At 37.5% G+C, this 13,419-nt stretch overlaps 1 protein-coding gene across 1 annotated transcript in view; it reads right to left on the reverse strand.

Annotated features, from left to right (window-relative positions):
* avl9 (AVL9 homolog (S. cerevisiase)) overlaps positions 1-13,419 on the reverse strand; it is a 700,673-nt gene that overhangs the window by 23,982 nt on the left and 663,272 nt on the right. The window lies entirely within an intron of this gene.

The raw sequence follows: 13,419 nt of genomic DNA on the forward strand, positions 1-13,419 counted from the left end.
TGACCTACTTTATGTATAAAAATATGTATATGTGTGTGTGTGTGTGTGTGTGTGTGTATATATATATATATATATATATATATATATATATATATATATATACAAATATATATTATATATATATATATATATATATATATATATATATATATATATATATATATATTATATATATATATATATACATATACATACATAATACATATATATATATATATATATATATATATATATATATATATATATATATATAATGTCGTAGGCTGTTTCATTCGGGCACTTTATGTAGTCTACAGTCCTGAAAGACAGCGGAGACCAGGACAACTAGAGCCCCAGAGACAGATCCCCTGTAAAGACCTTGTCTCAGACGACCACTGGGACAAGACCACAGGAAACAGATGATTCTTCTGCACAAACTGACTTTGCTGCAGCCTGGAATTGAACTGCTGGTTTCGTCTTGTCAGAGGAGAACTGGCCCCCCGACTAAGCCTGGTTTCTCCTAACGTTTTTTTTCTCCATTCTGTCACTGATGGAGTTTTGGTTCCTTGCCGCTGTCACCTCTGGCTTGCTTAGTTGGGGACACTTCATTTACAGCGATATTGTTGACTTGATTGCAAATTATTGCACAGATACTATTTAAACTGAACTGAGCTGCATGATGACATCACTGAATTCAATGACGAACTGCCTTTAACTGTCATTTTGCATTATTGACACACTGTTTTCCTAAATAATGTTGTTCAGTTGCTTTGACGCAATCTTTTTTGTTTAAAGCACTATATAAATAAAGGTCACTTGACTTGACTTGACAACTCCTTACATTTTCTGATCCGCTTCCATGTTTTGGTATCTTCTTATTTGCTTTGTACAGTTGATGATTTGGGTTTGTAGTGTTGGATGTAAGTGGGTCTGTCAATGTGGCTGAAAAACTAAATTCGAATTTTTTACTTATATATAATATATAATAATTTCAGTTAGCGTGAAGAAAAGCTTTTTGCTTCTCTCCTGATGCCACAAGAGGGCACATCGAGCAAAATATTACTAATGCACGTTTAATAAAAGCATTAGAATACATGACTGTTAAGTGAATTATATTTAAAATAATGTTTATAAACCAATTATAATTAAGTTGCTTAAACAACTATAAACAAAACAGCATCACGTATGCATGCATAGTTTAATACAATGCGCGGAAAGCCAATCACACAGAGTACATTTTTCATTTAAAAACATGAGAGGCAGTGGGATGGGGAAAAACCCACCATAAATTCTCGAGATATGTCTTTAAAAAGTTAAACATACATTGATTTTACATGGCTTTCTAAACATCCGGCTCTCTTGTGCAAGACGCGAGTCAAACGGTGTCCCTCTAGAAAATGCATTCTGTGTGAATGGCTTGGTTTCCGTTTTGATGTAAACAATGTGTTCTCCACATTGTTGTTCTTTTTCCGCAATATTCTAAAAGAACATTGCAGCAGCGCTGCATCTAGTGGCTTTAACTGGATAGGCTAACAAGAAAAAATTATAATGCAATGAAACTTACATTGTCATCACATCTCGTGCGCCACTGATAAAGGCCAAAATATACTTGGGCCATCCGCGTCCACACACCGTCTGCATTATGTAAGCGGCAACCTACCACTCTCTCTCGTGAAGCCAACAAGGAAGTGACTAAAACTGCAATTCATCGACTGGCTGCTTGAGGCTGGCTGCAAAAGGGAGTCATTCCCATAGACTCCCCATGTTAAAATGCCTAACTTTACATCAGAAAAAAAAAACATGTTTACAGCCTGGTTCAAAAAATTATTTTGGTCTATATAGCTAATTTAATTTTCATAGGGGGGCACACTTTTTTTAATGATCTGAGACAGACCATAATAACAACCCATATTAGGCTATAACTAAAATAGACCACAATAGTCTTGTTTTGTTCAATTATTCAAATAAAATACTTCACCGTATGATCTCAACGTCTCTGTTTATTGTCTCTTAACATTTCCAAATTTAGCTAGTAGCCTATATTTTTTGTTAATCTGCATTGTTCATCACATACACAACACAGTGCCATCTAGTGGCTTTCTTAAGTAACATGAACAATCAACGTAACGTATATCATTACAAGTCCAACCTAAAACTACACCAAAAGCAATTTGATTTATGACTCTACACTTCATAAACATGAGTCACAAAAGCTCCTGGTTTCCACCAACAACACAACAATAATAAAAGCAATGCATAGGCTACCATACTGCAATAAAAATTTAGCAATGTAGCAGGCAAGCAGTGTATTCACAATTGATCAAAATAGTTGAAGGCGGCGGGTCTCCGAGTGAAATCTCCGAAGAATGTTATCTTTCCATTCATGTTGACACTTGCGTGTGAGATCCTTCTCAAATGCCAGCTGAATGAGCTGGGCCTTGCGTGTGTGGCGCATAGAACGTCTGTGGTCGGTGAATACATTCCTCAAAACTGAAAATGAATTTTCACACATTGCGATTGAAGCACCAAGCGTCAATCCGGTCTTCAAAGCTGTCAGTACACTTGGCATTGCTTCTAATGTTTTGTGGTACTTTGAAAGGAGATTTTGTGTTGTAAATTTCGCGTTTCCTTCTTTGTTTATTTGTGTAGAAATAAACTGTTTAGCAACAATACATTCTGTCTCAACGATGGTTGATTTTGTTAATGACATGATGTACTGAAGTAACTTCAGATTCAAAAATTGATCGCTTTCTGGGTTCAAAGCATCAGCGATTGCGCAAGCTGTGTGTTGCGCTCACCGAAGCGATGGTTGATTTCTCCTAGAAGTGTGTCAAGTGCACTGTAATAAAGCCTTCGTAGCTCTGGTTTGTCATTGTCCTTTTGTCCTGTTGTTTCTTCAACGAAATACTGGTGTAAATTCTTATTTACTGTGCGCTGCCGTTTTGAAGGTGCGGAATTAACATCCAAATCGGTGACCGCATCCCACAGCTCTTTGAACTTGGCCTCACAGCGGAGTTCAATCACACACTTAGTGGCACTCGCGACCAGTTCCAACCCAGTCAACAGGTCCATGTCCTCACTTTGCAAAAGCTTGTTAGGGCCATCCAGCAACATCAACACTGTCTTTACAAAGTGTGCGATGAACATAAACGCAGGCTGAGAAATTTCCCTCAAAAGCCCAATGGCCTCCATCCTCACCTCAGCACCATATCTGCGCTCTGCGTCGATCTCCGAAAGCAAAGAAATGATCTCCTCGTAAGACTTAATGATCGCAGATACTGTTGATAAATGTCCTGTTCATCTCTGCTCAAGAAGTCGCTTTAATCGCTCAACTTTGTACTGCGCCGAAACTGTTGGCTTCCGAAAGAATCTGTACAGGGTGCAACATACATCAAAAAAATCAGTGACTGCTTTCTCTGCTGTCAAAGTGTTCACAACCACCAGGTGCAGCTGATGGTTCATGCAATGGACATATGGGATTTCTCGGCCCAGCTTTTCTTGGAGTAGTTTCTGCACACCGCCATTCTTTCCAGCCATAACAGAAGCTCCATCATACACCTGACTTAAAATTTGTGACGTGTTTAGTCTGGCTTTTGCCAGTTCTTCTATAATTTTGTTTGTCAGTGTGTTGACATCTCCGGCATCTGCTGTAGCTACTGTGAGAAGACGTTCTGTTGTGTTTCATGTAATGCAGACACGAAGCGAATAACCATAGATATGTTCTCACATCCAGTGGCGTCCCCGTCCCATCCACTTTAATAGTATACCACGAATCGACCACCTCTTGGACAATGGCATCAGTCACGACTAGACATGTGCCGATATTCGGTAATGTGATATATCGCGGTAATGAATATGCACGATATTGTTATCGTGGGCATTTCTAAATACCGAGAATAATTATATATTACAAATTATTCAGAATTTGGAATGCATTTTAAGAACACTTTTCCCATCAACTGGTTAAAATGCACAACACCGCTGTATGCTGCTTTAAAGATGCGTGTGCGCTCTGATGTAAACAAGCACGCATGAGAAGCACATGGGGGAACGCCTGAGAGATGCGCTGATGAAAGCACATTCACTCTCTGACAACAGATGGCGCTAAACTGCAGAAAATGCAGCCCTTACCCTGGAAACCCCATGAAAAAAAAGCTGCTACTTTCTAAACATTTAAATAATATAAAATAATATTTTATATATTTCCATAAATTTTTTCCATTTTAATCTGGACTACAACATGCCCTAGATATTGTTTGAAAGTGTTTTGATTCTTTATTGTTCATTAACACTTTACATTAGGGCTTCATTAGTTAACAAACTGCCAATGAAAAATTCTTCTGAACATTCATTAATCTTAGGTATTCCAATATTTAATAACACATTGTTAAAATCGAAAGTTGCAACTTTGTATTTAATGAGGCTAAGATGAGCTAAGACTTGAATTTTTTTTAACAAAGATTAGTAACTTCTGTAGCAAATGTAGCTATTGCTCATTGTGAATGTTAATGCATTAACTAAGCTTAACTAATGAGGTCTTATTGTAAAGTGATACCTATGGGTCTTTATAGTTCTTTTGTGCTTTAATCTGTGTAAAACTTTTAACTTTAAATATATTTTTTGTTTTGCTCTATTGTATTTAAATGTTCAGTTATTTTTGTTATAAGAAAAAAGTTATTTAACCTGTTTTACTGTATTATGACCACTTTTTTTTAAACTTAATTCCAATACCGTGATAATACCGTATACCGTGACAAAACATTATCAATTAATCGCAACAGGAAAATTTGATACCGGCATATCCCTAGTCACGACGTTACTCATAATGGCGATCAGTTCATTTTGCATATCCGGACTTGTGTAGCTTGCATTACGGGGGATGTGTTTTAATTATTTCAGACAATGTAGGGTCTTTCTTAACAGTACAATTCAACAGGGAGAGAAAAAGACCACTACCATCCTCTGCCATGTCATCAAATGCACCACAGCTCCCTCTGAAAGGTAACTGATTTTCAGCGAGAAATCCCACAACATCAATGAGAGCAGACACGTAATAACGATTTCTGCTTAGCTGATCAGAATTAAGAAGTGTGGAAATTTCCCTTCCACTATCCATGCGCATCGGGTGTTCTTTCCATCTTGCCAGACATGTCAAATGTTCTTTTGAACTTGCATGTTTATGGAATCCCTTGTCTTTTTCAGCGGCTTGTTTCCAGTCCAGGTACCCTTTGACTATGAAAGTCAAGTCTACTACGGCGTGCGCACTATTGAACACTCGACATGGGAAGCAGAATGCTGCATCAGCTTTGACACTATATTCAAGCCAGTCAAGAGTCTGATGCCATGAAGACACAAAGGAGCGATTTTTATTATTATACAAGTGAGCAGGGTAACGCTGTAAAATGATCTGATTCGGTCCTTCATTTCCAAGATCATCAATGGACTGCAGCTTTGGCCCAGTCACAGCCACAGCGACGGCAATCACGTCATCACTAGTAGTAGGCCCATTCATAATTACACCCGCTGCTCTGTAGGGCTGCACGATTAATCGCATGCATTTGTCATGCGTGTCTCATCAGTAAAGCCGGTTCCGTGATTAGCGGTAAATGTCTGTCACCTGTTTTCAAACGGGAGCGGCAGTTAATACACAGAGCCGTACTTCACTGACAAGCTACGCAATATTCTGTTCATAATTGAGATTAATCGCATTCGATTATGAACACGATATTGCGTAGCTTGTCAGTGAACTACGGCTCTGTGTATGAACTCCCGGTGCATTTGAAAATAGGTGACGGATATTTACCGCTAATCACGGAACCAGCTTTACTGATAAGACACGCATGATAAATGCATGCGATTAATCGTGCAGCCCTACTGCTCTGTCTACGCTGTGAACTTGTGTCTCATTAGACAAATTCTCCAATCCTACCATCTCATTAGCTCCAGAGTCGTCTCCACACATGTTGGTGTTGGTCAAAGTCGTCTTTGTCACCGACGAATCTTTAAACCACTTTCTTATATCCATACTGTAGCTTTTCTGTACAAAACCGCCAAAAATTTATTCTGAGATCGCATGCAATGCGCAGCTCAGCTGAGCAAAGAAATTGCGTAAAAAACAATACTGTATGCTTAACTAAATGAATTGCATGATTTATATTATTTATATATATATATATATATATATATATATATATATATATATATATATATATACATATACATATACTTACACACAAACTGCATATTGTAATTTGAATAAATAAAACTACTAACACAAAAATAACATATTGAAAGGTCTGCTGCTGGAGACTTGCCATTGGCTGTTGTATTTTGAATAATTAATGAGGTAGGTCTTTGCAAGGTTTGGGTGCTGTTTTGGGTGATGTTTTAAACAGTCATTTATGAATATAATTATATTTAAAAATTATGTTCTGTGTAATAATGCGTTGAATAATGAATTGTCTGAATCATTTCTGAAGGTAATGTGTTATGCATTTCTAGTGTTACCGTTGTAGTGATTACTGTTCCTGTGAGCTAAGTTCTGCTGAAACAACATCATAATAACAATGATCTCAATCGATGACATGTAATATTAAACGTCTAATGCAAGTTTGCTTAATTGTCCTGTGCATTACATTTAGGGGGGCAAAGTAAGTCATTTGGGGGGGCACTGCGTGTCGAGCTCGTCCGCCTCTTGAAAGCTGTGCGGACGCTGCTGGGCGCAAAGACAGAACGGAACGCGGAATGTAAAGTATACCCGGGCCAGGCCTTAAATCAGCCTCCTTAACGCACCCCTAAAATTTGATTGCAAACGTTTTTGCATTCGAATGTGGATTTTTATTTTAAATTCGACGAATATTTCGAAATACGATTCAGATTTCGATTGAATTGTAAGGGGGTGTTTTATTCCTTTTGTAATCCGAGGGAGAGGACATGTAAACACTTGATCGGATTGAAAACCGAAACTGGAAAGTACTGTGAATGTGCAATGACGTAAAAATAGCGTAATGACGTAAGCGGTTCTTCCTGGTGAATAAAGTGTCATAAATGAGTGTCCCGTCATTATAAAACTCCCCTTTCACTCAGCGTCTGTGAAGTGGAGCAGCACAATGTCCCACCAGTCCTTGTTTAAGACTATCATCCACAGACGACTGGTTTTGGATGTGGGAAGGGGCACTTTTACTGCTTTATAAAGTAAGCAGTTCACGTGCTGGTCGTCACCTAATTAGGACCCCCGAAGTAGATAAATATCAAGTATGCTTTTTAAAACCATATGTAACAACGGCGGAAACTGTTTATTCATGCAGTTTTATTCATGCACTTTATTTAGCGTTCATGTAAACACTACGTTCTGATTTGTCAATCAGAATGAATTGATTCTGATGGAAGCAAAAAGTGTTCATGTGAACGTACCTAGTGATTTTTTAAAACCCACTTAAATGTCATTTTGTGGAGTTTCTGCCCTTATTAAACCCTATCTGTGCGTCATTGGGGCTATGATGCATTTTTTTTTCGATTTATTTTATGTTACCTCAGGTGCGCTTGTAATCTTAGTATGTTTTTTTTTTTTAACATCAAAAACAGTCATAATTTAGAAATATTAAGTCATATTTTACCCTGAATTTAGTTCTATGATTACAAGGCCTTACATATTACACCGATCACAGGTCATGGTGGTCATGTAATACATTTTCAGATTTTTATATAATGTTTCTCAAGGTTAGTTTTAAAGTTAGCAAAGTTTTTTTGCACCAAAAAGCCACTTGCTTTTTGTGTCATTTCCAGTGTAAGTACGCTGTGCATGCTTGGCTGCTGCTTCACACTGAGGCTTTAAGTTTGCTTTGCAGGTTTTTCCCCATATTATACACAATCGACTTCAGCCTAACAGATTTTTTCCAATTACGTTTTGTATTTCCCTATGGTGTGTGGAGGTGGTATGCTCTGCTCCACCACTTGCTGAGGTGTCTCATCCATGTCTCATCTGACTCCATCGATGGGCCTACTTGATGGTATTTTCAACATGGTTGCTACAGACGGAACGGCTATGTCTTTGACAGGAGGATTCTGTGGCATGGTGTCATCTGTGAATGTTCCCAATTTTTGACTGAGGTCCTGGAATGTGCATTAATTTGTCTCTGTGTTATTTACGATGGTTCAGTACAGGTTGCTTAGTGTATCCACTCCATGAGGGACTACTCTGATTGTATTACTCCTTATGCTTATTACTGCTTATTTTGTCTGGATTGTGCACATGTATATTTTCACTCTGAACTATACAGTACATCTGACCCTGATCCCATGATTGTCTGTAGTGATTGATATGTATTGTATATTGTTTATTGCTGGGGTTTTCAAAGCGTGGGCTGCGCTTCCCCAGAGCATGTCGAAGAGGCGTGCAGAATAGTAAAAAATATAGCCTCTATTTATCTGCATAAACTATATGCAGTTTGAAAGCAGACTCAACCTCTGAAGTCTGTTTTTCAACCAATACATTATAGAGGACATAATACTTTTAAATCAATACAAAAAAAAGCAGGTTTTTTGACAAGAGACATTATGTTTCCACCCCCTCTGTTTGTGATCAGATCATTAAACTGGTAAGTTTCTTGAAAGTTTTTTAATCCAAGGATCCAGTAAGCAAATGCATTCAATCAGTCAGTTCAAGACAATGCTAATGCTTGATTACATCAGAGATGGGGAGAAAATAGAGACTCACATCCAGATTTCAGTGTAAGTAATTCATCTGATCTGTTATGGTCTAGAAGAGAATGCTATGGTACACAAAGGCGTAAGTTCAAGGCAGTTAAAAAGATTCTTCTCTAAAATAGACCTGGCAGAGTAAAAGAGGCCTGAAAAGACTGAATTTCTTGAAGGAATGGCTTGCTTCTAAAACAGTACAAATCATACAGTACCTCTGAAAAGAGGCAACACAGCCTACACTGAAATGGGGAGATTGTCACTGAGGGAACTGCCAACCTGGAAGAGAGTAGATGACACTATTGTAAATAGTGGGCGATCGATATATCGCCATGGCGATGTTTTGGCCGATATTTGGCATTTTTCAAATATCAGCATCAGCCAATACGTTTTTCTGTTTGGCTGATGCGTTCGTGGCGGGACTTTTATTTTGACGGCACTGAGAACACAGCACCTGAACACACAGCTCACATTCTCCCTCTTGTTTGCTGTCGTTGTTAACAGTTCTGTCTAATACGGATAGACGTCTGTCTAATAATCATATAAAATGGTTAAACAAAGAAATTAAAATGTATACAAAAAAAAGTATTATAACGATTGCTTTTATATTGTTAGTAATAGAAAGGCAAACATTATAATACTTTCTCGTTTGCCGTCAGCATTCAGCAAATACGCTTTTACATAATTTAAACAAATCTCTGAATGACTAATGAACATCTAACTTCAAAAACCTTGCAAACTTAGTCGAATCCAGCTGTGAGATCTTATGAAGTGTGGATGTGTGTCCTGCACGATCGTGTGTTCTCTGTGTGATGGTCGGTCCGTGTGAATTGAATGTTGACAGGAGGAGAGTTCAGCTTCACTGACATGCGCGATTGACAAACTTTAAACTCATGATTTCAAATTATGCTGCACTTCATGCTTTTGCCCAATGTCATATTCATGTCATTTTCACTGTGTTCTGTATGTAAAATGAGTGTTACCTTGGCTTTATTTGAAAAAAAATAAAATAAATGTGATTCCCAATGCACACAAACTTCCTAGAATACTGAGTGCCCTGTTGGTTACAGTGCTTACTTCCTTTTTATTTATATTTTTATTAAATATTTGTTTATTTGTGAAAAATACTCTGTCACTTAAAGTTTAAGCATTTTTTATTTTACACATTTATTTTCCCATTTCAAATGATTTCAAATTTCTTAAATACAATGAATAAAAATGATTCATTGAATTTACTAATTTTTTCAAGGTAAGTGGTTGCAATCAATTTATTTTAGCTATATTTAAATAAACAAATTTAGTTGACTAACTTACAATTTTTTTTATTATTAAATGTAACTAAAATAAATTGTTTGCAACAACTTACCTTTAAAAAATTTAGCATAATTTTTTTCAATGATATGATAAAATTATATCGGCTTTATATCGGCCACCCTGCTTTCCCAAGATATCGGCATCGGCTGTTAAAAAAACAATATTTGGTCGACCACTAATTGTAAAAGAAAGCGTTCAAGATCATAAGAAGGGGGTCTCAGCTATGTGAAAGCTAATTTCCACAGTGAGTCTCTTCTTTCAAGTACCAGTGGTTTCAAGATGCTGCTACTCTCCCAAACAGAACAGAAATGGGGTAAAAGTGACCTTCCTGAGAATAGAAAGGCAGGTTGGATCGTGCCTGAGCAGCAAAAAAGTCTATGCAGCTCAGGTCCACAGCATGTTTACGAGGCACGCTGTCATGAAGCTCACCAATGAATCTCTTGACAACTGGAATGGTCCAGTCTTTTATATCAGTTATCTGGTGACACCCAATCCACACCCAGTTACCACTCTGGTATGTTTTGTATGGAACAGCAGTCAGAAGTTTAAGGGACTGAGCATGAACATCCTCCTATTAAAGGGGGCCTGAAAAGCTGAATCCTGTCAGAGTTGTCTTGCTCAGGAAGGGAGTATCCATTGCTCTGGGAGACATTAAAAAGATGTAAAAAACATGGTCAAAGACAAAGATCTCATCAAAAAATATCAGATTCCTATCCCAACCCTGCAATCCACCCATCAAGATCAAGGCTGTCAACGATCCTCCATTGGGAATGAAATAATTCACCAAACCAGGCCAGTAGCCATCCAAGTTGGTTTATTTTACCAAGAGTTAATCTCCCTGTACGTCATTGACTCCTCCAAGCATGAAGTAATCCTAGGATATCCATGGTTATCTCCACGACCCTGTCATTTCCTGGCATCAGGGTGAGTTGATTAAGTGGTCCGCTTTCTGTGAGAGCCATTGTTTTTCCCATGTTCCCCAACCATGTTACACAACCAGCATTAGAAAGTCCCACGAGTAATAAGGCAGTTATATTCCCCACTGTTTATGATGATTTGGCAGAGCTCTTTAGTAAAACCAAGGCTACGCAGTTACCACCTCACCGCCCTGGGGGACTGTACCATCGACCTACTCCCCAATGCAATGCCTCCCAAGAGTAGAATTTACCCTTTGTCCAGAAATGAGACCCAAGCCATGGAGGAATATATTGAAGAGGCCTTAAGTTCAGGATTCATTCAACCCTCTATATCACCAGCTGCAACTGGTTTTTCTTTGTGGAGAAAAAAGATGGAGGACTGAGGCCTTGTATTGCTTCTAGAGGACTTAACCCTCTGAGGTCTAGGGGGTTTTGGGGGGCCTGGAGAAGTTTTGACATGCCCCTGACTTTTGTGCCTTTTTTTCATTTGCTTCTAAAACATATACATGGCTAAAGTCTGAAAACACTGTATTCAGTACAAACTGGGCTACAAATAATATGTAAATAGCATGTATGTACATGATTGTGTTTTGAGAAAACAATGTTTATGCGTGCGTGGTAAGTGAAAAACTAAAATTTTGAAGTCTCTGAAATAAGGTCATAAAACAAAAATACACAACATTTGTTTCACAAGACTGTGGTCAAACCTGGAGCATGTAGCCTAGAATACTATTTAGTACTTCAAAATTGATGTGAAAATCATCTTGTTTACTCATCTCACAGAGTAATGTCCATAGATTGAGTTAAATTTTCTAAGACACTTTTTGTTTGTAAAGGGCACATGCGAGTAGGCGTCGCAACTATCATGACTATTGTAGTGTGTTCACACTCTGAGAAGTGACCAAAGGCCCCGCATCCAATGAGCTGCAAACGGAGCCTTTCAGCCAAAGGGTGTGACTGAGACTGACGAGGGGAAGATTTACAAGAAAGAATGTGAGGCGACAAAATAAATGTATATATTTTTATGTTTGTAGTTTATTAAGAATATATGGTTTATCACATAAATAAATTTGAGATCACTTGCAACGGCAGGTTAAACAGTTTATTAGGAACATCAAAGCCTGAATTGCAAAGATGAATTTTAGCATCATTACTCAGTCATACGATCCTTCAGAACATCATTTACCTTCTGATTTGGCTGACTCAAAAAAAAAAACATTTATTTTTTTATTCTTATTATTATTATTATTATTATAGTATTATTATTGTAATGTTGAAACGAGCTGAGACTATTTTTTTCAGGTTTTAGGGGGGATAAATATGAAAAAAGAACCAGCATTGTTTGTTACTTTGTTACAGTTACATGATTTGTTACATTTAGATTATTTACATCAAGCTTGGGAATGGATAGTAGTGTATATGTTATGAAACTCATAATATTTCATTGATTATTACATTTAGTCATCAGGGAATTATAGTTTGGAAAAAGTCTTTGGAAAGTAAATAGTAAAATGTTGACGTTATGTGAAAACTAGTACAAGTATAAATAAATAAAAAGAGGACTTACTACTGTTTATGATCTCTGCTGACTAAAGTGCTTCATTCTTTTTTTCTGAGGGAAACCAAAATCTCAAATACTGAACCACATCACATCTTTTTGGGGTAAATATATATTATCCTCTCATCGCGAAGCAAACAATAATAAAAAAACTTGAAAGAAAAACAGTTCTCGCTGCGGTTGTCTCTGTTGTGTGGGCGTATTCAAAGCTGCGCGCTCAGTGACACATTCTCATATCAAAGCTCTTTCAAGCGCTAGGTGCGTGGTCGCATTAGAAGATAATGAAGGGCGACGTGACAAACTGTGGGCATCGCGTTGTTTCAATATGGATTAATTTATCCCACAGAATATTGTTTTCTGTGGACAGCACTTATTAGTTTAAACTAGTAGACTATGTCATGGCTTTCTATAGATATATATATAGTCTTCTCGTTGAGGATTACTGAGTTACAGTTTATTTCAATGACGCATTTGTAAATGAAGATCAGCGCAGACAGCACACTGTTTGTTATCTGTATTTTATAAGTTGCACAAAGGTTTTGTGTTAGTATGTCATGATACACAAAAAAAGTGAGACCTTTACAGGAGGATTCGTTTGATGTATTGCTCTTATCTGTACGATTTATAAAAACTGAAAGGTAATTTAATAGTTTCTTTTCAGAGTTTCAGGAGGAAAAGCCTCATAACGCATATACGCGTTAATCTCGGACTTCAGAGGGTTCAAATAAACGTCACAGTAAAGTTCAGAGAACCACATCACATCTTTTTGGGGTAAATTATATCTTATTCCTCTCATCGCGAAGCAAACAATAAAATAAAAAAAACTTGAAGAACAGTCTCGCTGCGTTGTCTTCTGTTGTGTGGGCGTATTCAGAAATGAGCCTTTCAGCAAGGTGTGTGACTGAGAGGGAAGAGTTACAAGAAAGAATGTGAGGACAAAATAAATGTATATAT

Source organism: Cyprinus carpio, chromosome A12 (assembly GCF_018340385.1).
Source record: "Cyprinus carpio isolate SPL01 chromosome A12, ASM1834038v1, whole genome shotgun sequence".
NCBI classification, from domain to species: domain Eukaryota; kingdom Metazoa; phylum Chordata; class Actinopteri; order Cypriniformes; family Cyprinidae; genus Cyprinus; species Cyprinus carpio.